An 18465-nucleotide genomic window follows, 5' to 3' on the forward strand; every position below is an offset into this window, starting at 1 on the left:
GAGCACTGTTACCTTCCCACCCGAGCGGTACCTATTGATCTACTCACATTGGCATGTTTTCGAACTGCTAGGTTGGCAGAAGCTGGAGCTAATAGCAGCTGCTCACGCCGCTCCCGGGGTTTGAACCTGGGACCTTTCGGTCCGCAAGTTCAGCAGCTCAGTGCTTTAACACACTTCGCCACTGGGGCTCCTTTTGAATACCTGTAGTGGGACTGAATTTACTCAGGAAAATTTTTCCTGCAAGACATGTTTTTCACTGAGATGTCTCTTGGTAGGGATAGAAATTCAACTTAAATGAAATAAAATGCTACCAGGGAGACCAGGGAAAACAAAATGGGATGCATAGACTTTTAAAATTATGTCAGAGTTGGTGTGACTTTACCTACAGCACAATGCCAAAGGGAGACTGTGACAAGCTGTAAGCTATTTCATTTTGGAATTTGTTTTCATTCCTCTGAGAGTAAACCATCTCCACATAGGCTCCTGGGGTTGTGCTAAAAAGGAACTGTGGCAGAAGGTCTGAACCAGTGTGCTAAGCAGGGAATTCAGTCATGATCATTCAGTGTAACCCCCATGTCACAGACTTCAGTTATAAGTTTCCATCTCAAACTTAACTATGTAATGGCAGATTCAAGTCTTCAAGTGCAATTGGATACTATTCCTCATGTCTAAAGCTTATTGGAGGTTTGCAGCTTAAGGTAGTACAGGAACATGTGCCAAAATAGTTTGGAAGCATTCCTTCAGTATTTACAACATATGCTCCTAGAATCATAGAATAGAAACATAGAGTGTCTGTAAAAAAAACGCTGCAGAGACTCTACCAAACTCCAAGTCAGTGTATTCCACTGTTAAACAACTCTTACCATCAGGAAGTTCTTCCTAATGTTTGGTGGAATCTCTTTTCCAGAAGTTTGAATCCATTGGTCTCTGTCCTAGGGTGGTGGTTCTCAACCTGGGGTCCCCAGATGTTTTTGGCCTACAACTCCCAGAAATCCCAACCAGTTTACTAGCTGTTAGGATTTCTGGGAGTTGAAGGCCAAAACGTCTGGGGACCCCAGGTTGAAAACCACTGTCCTGTGGCCTCATTATACTCAGCATGGGATATACTTTTCTAGGAGGCAACTCATGGCTTTTGAGGACGCGATGTATACTGGATGCATTCAGACCACGACACACTCATGTTTCCCTCCTATATCTGTTGAAATAATGCAGCTTTGACTGATCAAACAGCAGATGGCTGACTCTTCCCAACCTATTGGCTGTTCCCCGACATCACCGTCTTTCCCCTATACAGCAGAGTCTCACTTATCCAACGTTCTAGATTATCCAGCACATTTTTGTAGTCAATAATATCAAAACATCATGATATTTTGGTGCTAAATTCATAAATATAGTAATTACTACATAGCATTACTGCATATTGAACTAGTTTTTCTGTCAAATTTGTTGCATAACATGGTGTTTAGTGCTTAATTTGTAAAGTCATAACCTAATGTGATGTTTAATAGGCTTTTCCTTAATCCGTCCTTATTATCCAACATATTCACTTATCCAACGTTCTGCTGGCCCGTTTATGTTGGATAAGTGAGACTCTACTGTATTTTAAATGGCAGATCTTGTACAACCACACAAGTTTGCAAGTACATAACCTCCATGTAAATGGAGAAAATGTCCAAAACGCCATATTTAATATTTATGTTTGGAATTGTATGTGATCTAAGACCATGTGATTGTCATTGGCAGAGATGATGGTGACTTTGGGCAAGTGATTTGGGTTGCAAAAAAGTAGAAGTGCTAAGAGAAGTGGGTGGCCATGGGCTTCTCTAAGGATATTTAGTTTTGATGAAGTTATAAACCATAGCTACTGAAATTTTTAGTGAAGATTAACCTGAGATGCATATAATAAAACAAGTTGTGGTTAATCAAGACTAGAAGTGAAATCTCTCAAGTTCCTCCACCTGTTCATATGAGAGGAGAGGAGAGTGGGTAGCACAGAAACCGAACTCTTATTGCGACTTGTTTACCTCTCAGTAAATTAACAGTATGATATGTAAATGTGGCCTTTATGTGATCACAGGATACTTTAAATATTACTTTTTTGGCATGATTCACCCATAAATGATATATGAAATATTACTATGGCAACATCTATATTTGAGAACGTGGCTGTGAAAAAAGTTTCAACTTCCTTGCCTTTGGCAGTGGAACATGCTTGGCAGCAGTTCTGATCATCATGACACAGAGCATCTTACACAACGGCTTAGGACAATGGGATTTGTGAGTGTTGTACCAATCAGCTGTGAATCCATCTGTTGCAGCTGTTTCAATAATGGCCAATTCTATGATTAAATTTCTGTGCGATTTTAGCAACTAAAGAAAAGAAAGAAGTGCAATTGGCACGGCATGGATTTTGCTTCAGCTCCATTCAACTGACATTTCCAGATCAACACTCTCATGGACCTAATACTGCACTTTCTCAATTTCAGTCCAAGAAATCCACTCATCCAGTGATGCCACTGGAAGGAGGAGGCGAAAACAGCCTTAGCTAAGAGTGCCTCCAGGCATTCATTCAAGGTGGGATATAACATAGCTAAAATATATAGATAAATTCATGCCAGTGCATATATTAAAAAACGAAGAACAATTATTAAAACACCCATGCTAATAAAAAGTAAAATTAAATTCATAATTTAAAATTGACTGGCTAGACCTGCTGGAAGAAATAGATCTTTAATTGTGCCTTGCATTTTGACTGTTTAGCAGTCAAATCTTTTCTGGCAGGTCATTCCACAATCCAGGGACAGCCTATGACAATGATGGGCAACCTTTTGCGCTTGGTGTGTCAAAATTCACCAAAAAACCTAGCATGACTTGGGTGGTATGTCACTTTGAGAAAAAACCCATAATTTCGCAATATGTATAGTTTAAATAACAAAAATATATAATTGTAATATATAACTGTATTCAATAAATCAAAAACTATTTGCTACTATTATTTCCATGTACAACAATCTATGGTACCTCTTGCAGTTTCCATGCTGATTTCTCTCTATTCTAGTTTCAATGTAGTCATGAGCAATGAATAATATAATAATAATATAATAGTAATAATATGATAATATACTACAATAATAATAGAATTTTATATATATATATATATATATATATATATATATATATATATATATATATGTATGTAATGTGCATAATTCCCATGGAGTAAACAACAAAACTACTGGACCAAATCACACCAAATTTAGCCACAAAAGACATAGTCATCCAATCAATCTGCATGCAGCAGCATGTCAGCAAAAATGGCTAGGCGTGTCAGTGCTGACACACGTGTCATAGGTTGGCCATCACTGGCCTATGATAAGGTGACAGTTGCCAGTTGGGTTTAGGCAGGTTGGAATAAACATTCCTCAGAGGACCTAAGGATGGTATGGGAGAACGTGATCCTGTAGGCAACTTAGGCCCAAACTATGTAGGGCTTTAAAGCTCATAACCAACACTTTGTACTATGCCCCAAAACTAGTTGGCATCCAGTGGAATGATTTTAGTATAGTATATATAGCATATATAGCTCATTGGATGTACCCATAACCAATCTGGCTGTCATGTTTTGAACTAACTGGAGTTTCCAAACTTTTTACATAGGTAACTCAATGTACACCACATTGCAGAAGTCCAACCTTGAGATTGCCAGTGCATGCACTACCACCTTTAGATCTTCCAATTCTAGAAAGGGGCACAGATGGTAATTTGCATTCCTGACTGTTGCATCTATCTGAGCTGACATTTGGAGAGACAGATCCAGTAAGTACATGTCTTACCTGGAGTCAGTTCCAATTTGTTTTTATTCAATCACTTCATTACTTCTCCAGGCTCATCAAACATCCTATCAAACACAGATTTGCTTAGTGCCTACCTATTTGAACATCTTGAAAGTTAGGTAGAGAGCTGCCTTCTTTCTGATGCCTGAGTAGGTGTTTAATTAAATGCTTAAATATTGCTGTGGTACAAATGTGCGGATACTTAAGTCAAGGGATATTTTCTGGAGTGGGTGTACAGTGATACCTTGATTAACGAGTTTAATTCATTCCATGACTGAGCTCTTAACTCAAGATGCTCTTCTGAAAAATCTTCTTAGCAAATTAATTCCCATTTTTTGCTACGTGTTTTAAAATAGAAAATGTACTTTATGAATAACAAATAGTGTATAAATGCACATTCACATGGAACAATAAAAAAGAAAGATCAACTTTAAAATGGTAGAAGCACAAAGTTGTGGCAAGGAAGCACAAAGCACAAAGCCAAGAGGCAGAAGCATCATTTTCTTCATTATTATACTCATTCTAGCCTCCCTCCCTCTCTTGCTCTTTCTCCCTCTCTCTCTCTTCATGAAACCAAACATACCAGGAATAAAAACCACAGAAAAGCAACTAACTCAAAATTCCTCAAAGTAGACAAAGCAAAACAGACAGCAATCTTTCAATGCAGACAAGAGCACAAGGCACTGAGCCTGCTGTCTTGAAGCCCTAAAGCTCTGTACACTCAAGCTAGCATTCTGTCTCGCACTAGCACTCCTTCTGGAGCTAGCTCTTAAGTCAAAACACTGCTCTTATGTCAAAGCAGAACTAAGGCTGAGCTTAAGAGTTAACTCAAACTCTTAAGTTGGGATGCTCTTAAGTTCCACTCTAAATGTATTAGAAGCTGTTATAGCTGGTAATACATTTGCAATGATGTTTCATAATTTGGGAAAGGTATTGGTTTTATATTTTCGTTAATTATGGAATTGTACTGCGAAGTAGTGCTGAGATTTTTGGAGGAATGCTTTTATTCTCATGGGGCACTTGCCACCCAATAAGGAGAACAAGCATGTTCAAAACAGAGTAGTCAAAACAAGCTCAGACACAAATATCTCCAGGCATGAATGGATTTGGCTGACAAACACAGTCTTCCAAATACAAAATTATCATTTGGATTAAAACATCTCCACAATAAATAATGGTGTTTTTCCAATAGCTTCAAATTTTAATTAACTAGAGACCTTTCCTGAATTCATATGCACAATCCCAGGAATGTCTTCCAGACTATATTATACGGAAACTGGCTAAGGATCTGTGTTATATTTTTTGCTCATTTGGCTACAACAGTTTCATTCTTTTGTTCATCACAGGCTGGCAGATGGTTGCTCATGGACTACCACTTTGAGCTTCAATAAATAAGAACATTCTTATGAAGTATCCTTATGTTTTAACTAGTAGCAAAAATATTTTGGCAAGCTCTGATAACGGCACATAAAACACAACATATAACATGTACAGGCTGTTTGTCATGTGTACATCTATTATCATAGTGAAAAGTAGAACAGAATATGCCGTTGATTCACTGACTTGTTTTTCTTAATGGGGAATAAACAGCATTTTCTTATTAGTAGCACATACTGTATTGGTTTGTTTTTACATTGTTCTGTTATGCTTCAAAAGTTGTCTGCTATCTCTGTAGATTCCTTTGGGAGATACTGTATGATTCATACCACAGACCACAGGAGAAAAGATTTCAGCATGGACGATTCTGAGCTCTTTTAGCACTTGCCCAGTGCCTTTCCCTTTTTGGGATTTATATAACCAGAATGAAGATTTATCACTGAAGGTGTAAGTACCAGACTGAGAAAGCTACACAACATGGGACTAAGATCAGCCACCATCTTGGAAGTAAGAGCTATTTTTTTTTTAGATAGGAGGACCCCTAAACAGATTATCTTTTAAAAATAACTTTAATTTATGCCCAGAGCCAGCACTAGGTATTTTTCAAGTGTAGGCGAACAGAATTTTGCCCCCCCCCCCCCCAAACCAATCATTGAAAAATAAAAGTGTTGGATAAGCGAAAATGTTGAATAATAAGGCGGGATTAAGGAAAAGCCTATTAAACATCAAATTACATTAAGATTTTACAAATTAAGCACCAAAACATCATGGAGCCGGGCTGTGGCGCAGGCTGGTAAACAGCTGCTGCAACAAATCACTCTGACCATGAGGTCATGAGTTTGAGGCCAGCCCGTGGCGGGGTGAGCACCCGTCAATTAAAAATAAAAAAATAGCCCCTGCTTGTTGCTGACCTAGCAACCCAAAAGATAGTTGCATCTATCAAGTAGGAAATAAGGTACCACTTATAAATTTATTTATTTATTTATTTACAGCATTTATATTCCTCCCTTCTCACCCCGAAGGAGACTCAGGGCGGATCACATTACACATATAGGCAAACATTCAATGCCTTTTAACATAGAACAAAGACAAGACAAACATAGGCTCTGAGCAGGCCTCGAACTCATGACTTCCTGGTCAGAGTGATTCATTGCAGTGATTCATTGCAGCTGCTCTCCAGCCTGCGCCACAGCCCGAGCTGTGGGGAGGCAAGTTTAACTAATTTACAACATTGGAATGAGGAAGCGCCGTCAGAGTGGATGATGAAGCAGCTGCTCCCCTTGTGGCCAGAATCGAACATCCCCTCAGGAGAAGGTTAAATTGCCTCTGCGCCTGTCTGTCTCTGTCTTGGTTCGATGTGTTTATGGGCATTGAATGTTTGCCCTATATGTATATAATGTGATCTGCCCTGAGTCCCCATCGGGGTGAGAAGGGCGGAATATAAATACTGTAAATAAATAAATGTTTTACAAGAAATCAACAGAAAAAGCAGTCTCGATGACGCCCCCTTATGTTTTGTGCCCAAAGCGACCGCTTAATTCGCCTCATTGTTGGACCGGCTCTGTTTATGCCTGTACTGTATTCCCATCCTAGAAGTTGGGTTGCTGCTTGAAAACCCATCTGGTTGCATCATGTCTCTTAAAGTTTCATGCCCATCTCTTAGAAAAGAGAAAGAACGGTTTCCAAACATTTTTTGTTGCTTCCCAGAATCTACCTTTTCATTAAATATGGAACAATGCTGGTTTTTCAAAGAGAAAGACATGAACTTTTAAACATGATTACATCACCCACAACCCTGAGGGAAACATGCTTTGATGCTCAGGTAAAAAACAAGTGGGAAGGTACTATGAACTAGGAGACCCCAATATCCCTAGAAGATGCACTGAAAGCCAGGTGAAAGGGAAGCAAGCATTGAGAGGAAGGAGGGAATACACAGGCATTGTAAGAGAAGTGAACCAAGAGTACTTCAATGTACTTTACTCCTATATAAATTTAAAGTATTTATTTATTTATCGTGTCAGAAGCATATTGAGAATACAGTTGAAATATATAGAAAAACCACAAAGTGAAAAAATTGGCATGATACCGTGTTTCCCCAAAAACAAGACAGTGTCTTATATTAATTTTTGCTCCCAAAGATGCTCTAGGTCTTATTTTCAGGGGATGTCTTATTTTTCCATGAAGAAGAATTCACATTTATTGTTGAACAAAAAAATGAGTATTTATTATATACTGTACAGTAGTTGTCATCACAAACCAGCATAACCAGACAAACTGAATCGTATCAAGAATTTCTTGTTACTACCATTATTTCCATGTACAACACTCTATGGTACGTACATTTACCGATCCTGCATGCTCTGGTATTCTGTTCAGCAGGCATGTTTCCAAACAAAACCTTTGCTAGGTCTTACTTTCGGGGGAGGCCTTATATTTAGCAATTCAGCAAAACCTCTACTAGGTCTTATTTTCTGGGGATGTCTTATTTTAGGGGAAACAGGGTACTAAATTTCCTTTGACCAGAAACTGGCCACTTCGAGGGGCTCTGGTGTCGCTGTAAAAAGGTCCTCCACTGTGCATGTGGCAGGGCTCAGACTGCATTGCAGTAAATGGTCTGTGGTTTGCTCTTCCCACACTCTCATGCCACAGACTCCACTTGGTAGATGCATTTCTTAAGGTAAGCTCTGCATCTCATGGTGCCAGAGCGCAGTCTGTTCAGCGCCTTCCAAGTTGCCCAGTCTTTTGTGTGCCTGGGAGGGAGTCTCTTATTCGATATCAGCCATGGCTTAAGGTTCTGGGTTTTAACCTGCCACTTTTGGACTCTCGCTTGCTGAGGTGTTCTTGCGAGTATCTCTGTAAAGCTTAGGAAGCTATTTCTTGATTTAAGGTGTTGGCTTCCTGGCTGATATCCAAACAGAGGATGGGCCGGAGATGTCAATGCCTTGGTCCTTTCCTTACAGGCTGCTACTTCCTGACTGATGTCAGGTGGTGCGATACTAGCTAAACAGTATAATTTCTCCAGTGGTGTAAGGCACAGACATCCTGTGATAATGTGGCATGTCTCATTGAGAGCCACATCCACTGTATTAACATGGTAAGATGTATTCCACACTGGGCATATGTACTCAGCAGCAGAGTAGCAAAGCGCAAGGGCAGATGTCTTCACTGTGTCTGATTGTGCTAGTCAGCTTTCGTATGATATTATTTCTAGCACCCAATTTTTGCTTGATATTCAAGCAGTGCTTCTTATAAGTCAGAGCATGGTTTAGAGTAACTCCCAAGTATTCTGGTGTGCTGCAATGCTCCAGTGTAATCCTCAGAGCTTGAGATGCTTGTCTGTTCTTAAGATGAAAAGCACACACCTGCTTTTTAAATTGATTAGGAATCAATTGACTTTCCCTGTAATAGGCAGTAAGAGCTCCTAAAGCTTCGGAGAGCTTCTGATCAACCATTTTAAATAATAATAATAATAATAATAATAATTTTATACCCCGCCCCATCTCCCCGAAGGGACTCGGGGCGGCTTACATGGGGCCAAGCCCAGGTCACAAACAATATAAAAACATAACAATAAAACAATCAATCAACAATAAAACAAGTCATAGGTCAAGATACAATAAATATACTATGATAAAATCCTGGGTTGGCTCTATTGCTTGGTATCCATTGATATCTATTGGTATCCATTGCTTGTCCCCAATCAAAGTCTGAGCCTAAGTTTCCAAGATGAGATATTACACCACCGAAATGCCACATCTCTTTTACATTTGACGCAAGCCAAATCTAAGCCTTGAATTTTCCAGCCATCATGGAAGTGGGAAAATAGCCAGAGGTATCAAAAATACGTCACCCACTATTCCCCCAAATTCTCTCTTTGATCTATTTGTTTCACAAGAGGGGTCCGAGAAGCCCAGCGGCATCTTGCCTTCTTGCTAAGCTCAGCTAATTCTTCAGGAATGAAAGGGATATTTTTGGGAATAATAAACCATCACATTCCTCATTAGCGTTCTGGAAAAGATGAGCTCGGGCAAGGGGAAAAAGTCCACTGGAAGGAGTTGGGAAGAGGCACCAGATAACAACTTGGCAAAGCGTGAAGACGCTTTTCAACGGCCACAAAGCGTGCGGTTTCCTGCTATTGAAAACATTGGTACTGAAAGGCAGGGAAACACACCGCTTCACAATGCGGAGGTTTGTTTCCCCAGAAGAGCCTGGACTCCGCCAAGGTCAGCCATCCTGTTGAAAAGGTTGACGTTTTCTGGGTAGTTGCCATTGTTGTGTTGTTCCCTGCTTGAGTGGTGATTACATGATCGTCAGCATAGATGAATTTCTCTGTCCCTTCTGACAGTGGCTGGAGCAAGCACGCTCCCCTGGGGCAGGCCATTCTTATGCTTTCGCCAATTTAAAATATATCAGTGCTGTTTCTGACCAGAAAAAAGTAGCACATGTCTTGGATGGCAGATATGAATAGAGCTAGCTAAAGTGCTGAAGCATTTTCCCCATTATTTCATAACTGGGTTAGCTACTTTGGACTTAAAACTAGAACAGATTCTATGGTGTTTTGTTTTTTATTTGTTTGTTTTTGGAGAGTTGGTGCAGCACAGTGTTGAGTATCGGACTAGGACTCTGGAAGACTAGATTTTAAATCCCTACTTAGCCATGGAAAGCCGTTGAGTGACCTTGGTCAAATCACTCTCTCCACTTCAAAAGAAGGCACTGGCAAAGTCCTTTTGTGAAAGTCTTGCTGAGCAAACTCCATGATGGGGTCACCTTTTAATTGCCATAAGTCAGACATTACATGAAAGTACACAACTGTAACAATGCGTTTTTTTAAAATAAATCTTTTATATTACACATAGTTTTCATGGTATTTTGCAAGTAATTCTTTGCCACACACAAAGTTCCCGCAAAGTGGGATGATTTGACCTGAACTGTCCTCTTCAAATAAAGGCACAAAGTCGTAGCAGTTCTGACAAGGCTAGACAATTGATTGTGAAGGGTAATAAGTGGCACAAATTGGCAGCAGAATAACAATACTAAACCAAGTGGCTATGGCAGAAAGGCAGCAAGGTAAAAGGACAGTAGATAGAAGTAGTGAGCAGAAGGGACTTTCTTTTTTGGCAGTGATCTCTCAGACTTCATTGACACCACACTGGAGGTTCCCTTTAGTAACATGGCTAATGGCCACAAATGGGCTGAGCCTGCATTCATTTGCCCAATCTCAGTTGAAAGCCAAAAAAGTCATCTTCTGGAACACAAAGAGCAGAAGTGCAAATGCAAGTCACTTTCCATTCTAATCTATATATATAAAAGGGTAATGAAATTTCGGCCTAGGACAAAACAACAAAACTACACATCTCAGAAACAGTAAACTTGGCAGCACAACCCCTCATCCATGCCTCTACGTTCATACAACAAAAAGAAAAGAAAAATAAAGTCCTAATTAGAGGGAGAGGAATAATTGTTTTTATCCAATTGCTGCCAGTTAGAAGGCTAAGCTCCGCCCACTTGGTCTCCTAGCAACCCACTCACCCCAGGGGACAGGCAGAGTTAGGCCTCACTTAGGCCTCTTCTACACTGCCTATAAAATACAGATTATCTGATTTGAACTGGATTATATGGCAATGTAGACTCAAGGCCCTTCCACACAGCTATATAACCCATTTATAATGGAATTAATGTAAGGTAAAACCTTTACCCTTTACCTTAACTACCATCAATTCCTCAATACTTTATTTCCCATACCACCATACTTCGCCACAGCAACGCGTGGCCGGGCACAACTAGTATATTGATAAAACTGGAACAATACCCAGTCTATTTCCACATTAATGCAATTCCACATTCTTGTTGTATGTAAATGTTCTCTTCCACACTGAACCTCAGACATCTGGAAGAGATCAAGGCTATTTGATCTCTTCTGGTATTTCTAAGGAAATACACCCTATTTCATTTTCTTTTCCCTAATGCCTACCATTGTGGTCTACAAGCATTGTTTTTTATTGCCCCCTGAGCTTCTTTGTCTATCAGAAACTCTTTGTTGATTAGTCCAAGTTCTAGCTGCAGGTCTGTCAAAATAATATTCAAAATCTCCTGATTTGCTGCTGACATAGAGTTGGCATATTGTTGCTGCTTACCTGACTTTTCTTCTTTACTATTGCTCATTTCTTTGTAACCTTCTCAGTTCAGTGTTTGTATTCAGGATTATTTTCAGGATTGGATTAGACCAGTGTTTTGGTCTATAACTCCCAGAAATCCCAGCCAGTTAGGATTTCTGGGAGTTGTAGGCCAAAACATCTGGGGACCCACAGGTTGAGAACCACTGGTTTAGACTAAAATATATTACCTACTCAATCATAATAGTGCTAGGAAAGAAATACAGTAGAGTCTCACTTATCCAACGTTCTAGATTATCCAAGGCATTTTTGTAGTCAATGTTTTCAATATATCGTGATATTTTGGTGCTAAATTCGTAAATACAGTAATTACTACATAGCATTACTGTGTATTGAACTACTTTTTCTGTCAAATTTGTTGTATAACATGATGTTTTGGTGCTTAATTTGTAAAATCATAACCTAATTTGATGTTTAATAGGCTTTTCCTTAATCTCTCCTTATTATCCAACATATTCACATATCCAACGTTCTGCCAGCCCGTTTACATTGGGTAAGTGAGACTCTACTGTAGTTCCCACTGGGTTGAGGGATCCAAGCTTATCATAGCAAACTACCACCATGAGTTAAGTTCACAAAGTTTTTTTAACATGCAACATAAGGGAATTTTAAAGTGACTCCTTTTTGGCATTCTGGACAATGAAGACCTGTCATTTCTGCTTCATTTGTTGAACTACAGTCTCATGATGGAACAAAATAAATTGCTGGCAAGCATTCTGTAATGATCTTCTAATAGTGGTAACAGCAAAAAGAGAGGAACAGGTCAAGGTGGATTGCCAGAGACTGCCAGAAACAAAAACAATCTTTTCTTGTAACAAGTGAACCAGAATGGGAAAAAACACAACACCCTTGGAGCTGACAACCTTGTCACCTGTGGATCTGATATTCTCCCTACCATGTATTTTCTTTTCATTGCCCTTACTGGATTGCATGGAAGTCGATAATGCTAACCCTAGTAATCTAAGAGCACTTCTAAGAGTACATTTCAAGTACTTACATCTGAGTAGAAATGCTGCTTAGCAACCTGGGTTGTTGCTGTTGAGTGGTCCTCTTGAATCCAGTTGAGAATTCTAGCTTTCCATTCTTACAGAGCAGTCTTGGATTTTTAATTATTTATGTCTAATCTGAGTTGCTGCACTAACTCCACAGTTGTTTACTACTTGAATGAAAAGAAGTCCAAACCAGAGCTTATTTTGTTGAAGAACTCAAGGGAAGGGTGCTCTCATTTTCATACATAATAAAATCTGCCTTCATTAAAGTACACTGACTTCGCCAAACATAAATTAGAGTTGTCAATACTCGCTTTCCTGCCAGAGCCCTTAATTATCCCAATGGGATCTCTTTTGCAAAGATGAGGGATATCAAAATCTTTGGTATTGACTGCAACTGGTTTGTTGGGCATACTAGGAGCTCTTCCACACAGCCCTATATCCCAGAATATCAAGGTAGAAAATCTCACAATATCTACTTTGAACTGGGTTATTTGAGTCCACACTGCCATATATCCCAGTTTAAAGAGGGATTTTATTCAGTTGTGTGGAAGGGACCTAACATGTTCCTGTCCCTTACTAAAAGGCCAGTATCCCCACTAAAGAACTATATCTTTTACTGGGAAAGCAATTTTCCTAAATTATTACCTTTAAAAAAAACCCACACTGCCATATATCCCAGTTTAAAGTGAGATTTTATTCAGTTGTGTGGAAGGGGCCTAACATGTTCCTGTCCCTTACTAAAAGACCAGTATCCCCACTAAAGATCTATATCTTTTACTGGGAAAGCAATTTTCCTAATTTATTACCTTATTTTTTTAAAAGAACCCATGAACATGCTTCCATAAGCCATGCAAACCATATCTACAAGAAAAATGATGCTTTCGAATAGAATCCTTCATAGTGACCCTACTAATATTATTAAAATCTCCTTAATTTCATAATTGGACATAGTGTAAATTGGCCCCTTTTTGAGTTTCATTCACCATTTGTTCTCCATCACTAGACCTTGATTAAATATTGTTAAGACAGTTACTGGGAGCCAACTCGCTCTAGTGGTCAGTTAGATGAGATGTACCAAAAATATGGGACCATGACTCCCATAGTCTTTTATCACTATCTATAAAAACACGCATGGTCTTTTATCATTGGAGTCCTTGTGGACAACAAGTTAAACATGAGCCAACAATGTGATGTGTCAGCAAAAAAGCCAATGGGATTTTGCCTTGCATAAATAGGAGTATAGTGTCTAGATCCAGGGAAGCCATGCTCCCCCTCTATTCTGCCTTGGTCAGACCACACCTGGAATATTGTGTCCAATTCTGGGCACTGCAATTTAAAGGAGATGTTGACAAGCTGGAAAGTGTCCAGAGGAGGGCAACTAAAATGATCAAGAGTCTGGAGAACAAGCCCTATGAGGAGCAGCTTAAAAAGCTGGGCACGTTTAGCCTGCAGAAGAGAAGGCTGAGAGGAGACACCATAGCCATGCATAATAATAATAATAATAATAATAATAATAATAATAATAATAATAATAATAATAATAATAATAATAATTTATTTTTGTACCCCGCTACCATCTCCCCAGAGGGACTCGGGGCGGCTTACAGATATAAAACCAACATACAATAATATCAAATACAAAAACACACAAATAAATTTAAAAGGCATTAAAAATCACAGTCATTATAAGACACTTAAGAAACACAGCAATGAAAACATAAAATGAGCTGGGCAAAGTGCACTGAGTGGAACTTGTAAACAAGAAGGAAGTTAAGGTGCTACAAGGTCATGGGAAGAGCCTTAGACTGGGGTGGACACTGAGGCTATGTCAGGGTACAACTAAGAGGTACAACTGGTCAAAAGGACCCGCTAATACCAGGGTTTAGTATACAGTGGGCGGAACTTCTTCAAAGGCCTGTTTGAAGAGCCAGGTTTTCAGGCTCTTCCTGAATACTTCCAAGGTGGCAGCTTGCCTAATTTCCCTGGGGAGTGCGTTCCAGAGCCGGGGGGCCGCCACGGAGAAGGCCCTCTCCCTCGTCCCCACCAGCAGCACTTGTGACGGAGGCGGAAGCGAGAGGAGGGCCTCCCCCAATGAGCGAAGAGATTGTGCGGGTTCGTAGGGGGAGATGCGGTTAGAAAGGTAAGTGGGTCCAAAACCATTCAGGGCTTTGTAGGTCAGCACCTGCACCTTGAATTGGGTCCGGAAGGTGAACGGCAGCCAGTGGAGCTCCTTGAACAGGGGAGTAGACCGCTCCCTGTAATTCGCTCCTGTTAGGTTCCTAACAGGTTCCATGACTTTCCCTCACATAAATACTGTATGTGAGGGGAAGTCATAGGGAGAAGGGAGCAAGCTTGTTTTCTGCTGCCCTGGAGACTAGGACACGGAACAACGGCTGCAAACTACAGGAAAGGAGATTTCACCTGAACATCAAGAAGAACTTTCTCACTGTGAGAGCTGTTCAGCAGAACTCTCTTCCCTGGAGTGTGGTGGAGGCTCCTCCTTTGGAGGTTTTTAAGCAGAAGCTGCATGGTCATCTGTCGGGGTTGCTTTGAATGCAATTTATTTATTTATTTACAGTATTTAGATTCTGCCCTTCTCACCCCGAAGGGGACTCAGGGCAGATTACAATGAACATATATATGGCAAACATTCAATGCCACCAGACAAACAACATACATTATAGACACACACATAGGCAATTTTAACATTTCCAACTTTCTGAGGGTATGCTCGATTCCGGCCACAGGGGGAGCTGTTGCTTCATCATCCTCGAGTGACACAGAGTGCTGTACTTCCTCATTCCTTTCCACGTGTTGCTGGCAGTTTTATGGTGTTGTAAATTAGTTATTATTAGCCTCCCATATAAAGCGTACCTAAATTTCCTACTTGACAGATGCAACTGCCTTTCGAGCTGCTTAGGTAAACAGCAAGCTGGGCTATTTAATGGTCGGGGGCTTAACCTGACCCAGGCTTCGAACTCATGACCTCTCAGTCAGTAGTGATTTATTGCAGCTGGTTACTAGCCAGCTGTGCCACAGCCCGGCCCTTCCCTGCTTCTTGGCATGGGGTTGGACTGGATGGCCTGTGAGGTCTCTTCCAACTCTATGATTTGATAATTATCCACAAAACTCCCATACTCTTTTATCATTATCCATACTGGTTGGAAAACATATGAATTGTAGTTCAAAATATCCAAAAAGCCATAGATTTCAAACTTCTGGGATAAAGGTTTATCTGATGTACCATCCAGTACAGTTTGAAGCCAAAAAAAAGAATCTGGAAGCTCCTTGGGCAAATACACACAAAGTTGTAATTTTCAGTCTGTGGCCATAATATTTTTTGGCTAAAAATGGGGGAGCCAAATTCAAACTTAAGCTTAAAACAAACCCACGGAAATCAATGGGACAAGTAAAGTCATTGACCAACTTAAACTCTATACATTTTAGTTGCCCCATGATAGTTATGACTAAGTATTGATCGTGTAACATTTTTCATGCTTAAAGGTTTCTAGGCATGCTTTGGAATCACACTGCCAAATACCACGATTCAATTGTTGTATGTTTTATTTCAAAATGTTTATATGATGCATTTTTTGAAAGAGACAGTGTGGTGTAGTGGATTTAGTGTTGGAATAAAATATAGGTCAGAGTTTGAATCCCTGTTCATTAATAGAAACCCATTCACTCAGCCTGAAGGCCTTTAACACAGTCATATTGTTGTGAATGCGCCTTCGGAGACTGTGGATGATAGTGGTGGGATCAGGAGAGGAAGGAAAAACCCTTGCGAGGAGGGCTCATTGGAGGATTTGTTTAGGAAGAGGGTTAGGGAGACTGATGGGGAGTCTTCTGAGGAGGATTCAGATGGGGATCTGGAAGAGGAAATGGATGCTGGGGAACAAGTATTAACGGAGGAACCAGGCACGGACTGGGCACGGGCGATTTCCTGCTTCTTAGCAGGGGGTTGGACTGGATGGCCCATGTGGTCTCTTCCAACTCTACTATTCTATGATTCTATGATTCTATGCTTGGGGAAGAATCGGGGCCCATGGATGCTGCTGATGCTGGGGAAGCTTGGGTGTCTTCAGAAGCAGATCCCATTTGGTCTGCTTGGAGGAGTGAGAGGGGGTCCACAGGTGTAGATAGAGTTGGGCATGGGCAGGATGATTGGAACTCTGATGAGGAATTCGGAACACCTGACCCAAGGGCATTAGCTGTGTGGAGTTCTGATTCAGATTAAGAAGTTGAGACACCTGCTCTTTGGGCGTGGATAGTTTGGAAGCCCAGGGAGACCTGGATATATTGGGGTTGTTTGGCCATTATATCTTGCGTGTGGCAAGGTGTTGCTGGGCACCATTGGGTTTCCTGTGTGTGTTACTGAAGACTGGACTGGGACTTTGCAATGGATATAAGTTTAATCTGGGTTATTCTGCAACGGAGGGCTGGAATTGTGTGGGTTTTCCTGGACTGCACTGTTATTACTATTTTGTATTAGCTGCTGTTCGCCCTCGTTGCTTTGGCTCTCTGTGCCATTTCGTGTTGTGACCTCCTTGGATGACTTCAACCTCTTGGACCTTGGACTGAAACTTGACTCGGCTTTGCTCTTCGCTCTCAAATCATGGTTTGGCATCATTCTCTACTCGGTGGCTGCCTGACTGTTCATCCCGACTCCGGACCGGCTTGACGACGCTTTCTTGCTCTGCCTCTTTAACTCCTGGCTTGGAATTTGCTTCTACAACGGCTTGGTGCTGCTGGCTTATCCCGACTCCGGACCGGCTCGACGAAGCTTTCCTGCTCCGCTCCTTTAACTCCTGGTTTGGCATGTGTTCCTGCAGCGGTTGCTGTGGGCTTGCCAGCGTCTTGCTGTTCCGCTGGCTTGTTTGCTCTTAACTGAGAGTCCTGAGAGTTTGGGCGTTTGTTTGGTTTTGAACTCCTTTTGAATGTTTAAGTTTTGGGAAGGGTTTGTGGGCTTCAATACTGCTTGTCTTAGTTTTTGCCCTCGTTTTTCGGCCCATTGTGAACTCTTGAGTCAAGTTCTAGGACTCTAAGTTTAATCCGGATTATATCTCTGGTTAATCCGGATTATTTGCCAGTCTTTGTTTTTGGGGGTTTTTCTCGCTCAATCTGCTTAATAACACTGAAAGTTAAGTGTTTTAAGCCTTTTTGTGTTTGTTGAGCTATTTTTGGACATTTGCTTTAGTAAACTCTGTTTTGCTCTCTTATTGGTGTCTGACTTTTGACACATATGACCCAGAATATCAATGAAGATAATCCACACTATCTGCTTTGAACTGGATTATCTGAGTCCACATTGCCATATGCTCCAGTTCAATGTGGATTTTATACAGCTGTGTGGAAGGGGCCTAAGAGGCAGGCAATGGTAAACATCTGAACAAATCTTGCCAAGAAAAAGCTATGATAGTGCCACCTTAAGTCAGAGTCAACCTGAAGATACATAATGACACTAAATACATATTTAAGTGGAATAATGTAGGAAATGCAGTGCTTTGTACATCAATTGGAACATATAAAGGAAATATCAATCTGCCAGTAATGACCATCTGTTTACACCTGATGAAATACAGATGTCATTTGTTGATTTGAAAAAAAAAAAGATGTAACATACCATTGGGTAAGAAATAATTCCAGCACTTGACAATAATGTAAAGCTATGACTTGAATTACTGTTCAGATGCAAAAAAAAAAAAGTCAATTGTGGACAATGAAATATTTGATGACTCTTTGACAGTGACTATATTCCTTTCAAATCTAGTACGCAGAAACATTTTATACTGGAAGTAATGCAATATATCCATTATTTGACAGTTTTCATTGCAAATAAATGAATGAATAAATAAGTAAATTGCATTTGAGTCTACCTGAAATGTTCCAGTTCAGACAGACATAAGAACTTGGCAGAAATAGTTATACTTCCTGTTATATACATCGACAACACATAGAAGAGTGTGAGCTGAATTTACACCCACACAACAAATGCTTAACTTAAATTCATCAGAAAGCAATTCAGTTTAGAAAGACAGTGACATGTTGTTGAACGATTTGTCATAGCAAAATGCGCTCAAGAAATACAAT

Source organism: Anolis carolinensis, chromosome 6, assembly GCF_035594765.1.
Source record: "Anolis carolinensis isolate JA03-04 chromosome 6, rAnoCar3.1.pri, whole genome shotgun sequence".
Lineage (NCBI taxonomy): Eukaryota > Metazoa > Chordata > Lepidosauria > Squamata > Dactyloidae > Anolis > Anolis carolinensis.